Here is a 3,684-nt window from a genome sequence, read left to right as displayed (position 1 = left end):
GTCAGGCGCCCAACCAATGCAAACAGATAGCGTGTCAAAACTACTCGCAGTAATCTAGGAAGCACTGTTATAATATCTTTGTCTCTGCACATTAAATTCATAAAGTTCTTTCCTAGAAATGGAACGCCTATCTCTTCCCTTCCTCCTCCTCTCCTCAGTCGTTGCTTCGGTGGTCGCGGAAGTCATCAGCAACGACGGTCCTCTGATACGCCAAGTGGTATCCGACGGAGTTGCCGAAGAAGATTTTGTTGACCAACTCCTCAACGCCGAGCACCACTTTACGCTGTTCAAGTCTAAGTTCGGGAAAACATACGCTACCAAGGAGGAACACGATTACCGGTTGGGAGTCTTCAAGGCTAACTTGCGCCGAGCCAAGCGTCATCAGCTCCTGGACCCCACTGCCGTTCACGGCATTACGAAGTTCTCCGATTTAACTCCATCGGAGTTCCGTCGTCAGTTCCTCGGCTTGAAACCGCTCAAACTCCCGGCTGATGCTCAAAAGGCTCCTATTCTTCCGACTGATGATTTACCCGATGACTTTGACTGGCGCGACCAAGGCGCCGTTACCGGCGTTAAAGATCAGGTACTATCAAATTTAGTTTTTTAGCTCTATTACTATGGGTTAGTTAAAAAAAACTGGCCCCACTTTACCTATATGATGGCTGAGAAACTTTGCATTGATAAGCAGGGCTCGTGTGGGTCGTGCTGGTCCTTTAGTACGACTGGAGCTTTGGAGGGAGCCCATTATTTGGCAACAGGGTAGCTTGTCAGCTTGAGCGAACAGCAGCTTGTTGATTGTGATCACGAGGTTTCATTTTTTTCCCTTTCCTTTATTATTAAATCTGTAAATTGATGCTTTAGAGGAGGGAAATATCTGCCCCTTGCTGCATTTAATCCCTAGAAGATCATTTCTTGTTGTGTTTTGCATGGCTTTTTGCTGCAATTCCAGTGCCAAACTTAAAACTATCAGTGTTCTTGGTGGTTGCCTTGACTACTGCCATAAAACTCATATTAGGCGCTTTGTATCTAACAAACATCAACAATTGGGTATTTTTGCAGTGTGATCCACAAGAATATGGTGCGTGTGATTCAGGGTGTAATGGTGGGCTTATGACTACTGCTTTTGAGTACACTCTAAAAGCTGGTGGACTTGAGAGAGAGAAGGACTATCCTTACACTGGGAACGACCGTGGTCCCTGCAAATTTGACAAGACCAAAATCGCTGCCTCTGTTTCTAACTTCAGCGTCATATCCATTGATGAGGACCAAATCGCTGCAAATTTGGTTAAGCATGGCCCTCTTGCAGGTAAATTTTGATAATTCGTGCCTTTTGGCTGTTGGCATCATAACTTGGTAGCCTGAATGCATATATAATATATATGGTTTGCTTTGGTTATTGCAGTGGGTATCAATGCCGTTTTCATAGACATACATTCACGGGGTTTCATGCCCATATATTTGTGGGAAACATTTGGATCATGGAGTCCTCCTTGTAGGGTATGGATCTGCTGGTTATGCACCGGTTCGATTTAAGAACAAGCCTTACTGGATCATAAAGAATTCATGGGGAGAAAATTGGGGGGAGAACGGATATTACAAGATCTGTAGAGGTAACAATGTTTGTGGAGTGGACTCCATGGTGTCCAGTGTATCTGCCTTGCATATTTTAAAAAGGCAGCAACTATCACACTAGATTTGCTTTGTAACTAAATGGTAAGTAACATTAGCATTGTTATATATACATATATCAGTAAGTATTATTTCCTGGTATGCTGTGCCTTGAAAAAAAAACTATTCTTTTAATTAATTGATCTTTTGGTTTTTTTTATTAATTCAATTTTCATATGACTCAACAATAAATAAAATAAAATATAAATGAATTGAATTGAATTGAATTAAAAATAAAAAATTTATAAAAATTATTTGTATAAATAAAATGCAGTCAGATTTAATAATACCTTATTTTTTATTTTGCTGGAGGAATTATCAAATCTTCTTTTATCTAATTTGTCTTCACCAAATTGAAAAGATTTTGGTTTCAGATCAAACAAATTACGTTTTGAACCACCGTAAATTTAAAAAAAAATTAAAATTAAAAACAAAAGAATATGTATAAATGATATTATATATACGTTCCAAATTTACTTCATATTTGAAAAATAGAATTCGAATCTCTTGAAAATATTGTAATTTTGCTAGGAAAATGTCATTATTTATACTAATATAATTCTGTAATTAAATTTGAATATTTGTGAAGATAAAATCTAGATTGGCCTTTATCTTGTATATATCTTTTAAATTTTATATCTTTTTTATATTTAATTTTTGAAAAAAAAAAAAAAAGAAGCATATATAATGTTAAAACGGTGTATTTGTCTTTTATGAATTTAAAACAAAAAAATGGTTATATATAAAGAATAAATGTACTGAAAATTTGGTGGATTATCTTCTATTAATTAAAAAACAGTAAATGCTGGATCATAATCTTAAATTTATTTTTTGAAGTTTAAATTATTTTATTAGTTTAAAAACAAAAAATGGTTATATACAAAGAATAAACGTATACTGATAAACATGGATTAATATAATTTTAAGATTCTCTTTGATTAATTAAAAAACAAAAAATAGTGGTTGATTGAGTTTTAACTCGATTAATATAGATATTATTGTCAGTGCAGGAGGACGTGGGTTCGAGTGCGTTAAAGCCCAATATCTTCCTATTTAAGGGTTGTAAAAAGGCTATAGATAATTCTATGCATTATATAAATAAAAGAAATATTTGAGACACTATCAATGAAGATTTTAGACTCAATAAACAGGATTAGAGAGGTGACAACTATCATATAGAGATATTGTAAAATATTAAAAGAATTTATCAAATATTTTTTCTTGATATTTATTTATATAAAATTAAATAAAGATAATTATTTAATGCACTTGTGATTGAAAATTTTAATTTTACAAGCAAATTAAAATTTTGACATGTGTCATTAAATTACATTTAAATAACTAAAACATGTTATAAAATCTCAACTCGGAGTGTAAAATGAAAACTTTCTATTGCCTTTTGTACAAAATAATTACCAAAAAAATATGATCTTTATTTATACATTATCACAATTTTATGATTCCAATTATTTCAATCAATTTCAATTCATAGTTTAAATTTTTAATTCTACATATTTTCTTCAAACGATAAATTAATTAACACAATTAATGGCTAAAAACCTAGTGCTTATTTATTTAAAAATTAGGGTAAACTATTAAAATAATTATTTTTTATCTCAAGTTACATTTTAGTCATTTATATTTGAAATGTTACGTTTTAGTCACTTATGTTATTGTACTGTAACATTTTAGTCACTAAGTCGTTAATTATCGTTAACGGTACAAGTGTAACAATAAGCTTACGTGGCACGTTAAATCATCATTTCAAACAAAAATTTTAGGTTAATTTATACAATCGGTCCATTATTTTTCGTTTTAAGCAATTTCATTTTTTTCTTTTATGTTTTTTTAACTTTCCTTTTTTCTCCATTCTCTTCTACTTCTCCCTCAGTTTTCCTCCTTTCTCTATTTATTTTAACGTAGTTTTTTATGTTTTCCATTTGTTAAAACGAGTCCTTATACTTTTATTTTTTTTGAACAATTTAATTTTTTCGAGCGAGACAAGCTTGTGGACTA

General features: G+C 32.3%; 1 pseudogene; it reads left to right on the top strand.

Annotated features, from left to right (window-relative positions):
• LOC108485757 (cysteine proteinase 15A-like) lies at window positions 1-1,838 on the top strand (annotated as a pseudogene).
• Window positions 1,839-3,684: the final 1,846 nt, after the last annotated feature.

The sequence above is a fragment of the Gossypium arboreum genome, chromosome 5 (assembly GCF_025698485.1).
Source record: "Gossypium arboreum isolate Shixiya-1 chromosome 5, ASM2569848v2, whole genome shotgun sequence".
Taxonomy (NCBI): domain Eukaryota; kingdom Viridiplantae; phylum Streptophyta; class Magnoliopsida; order Malvales; family Malvaceae; genus Gossypium; species Gossypium arboreum.
This window is presented reverse-complemented; position numbering and strand designations above follow the sequence as displayed.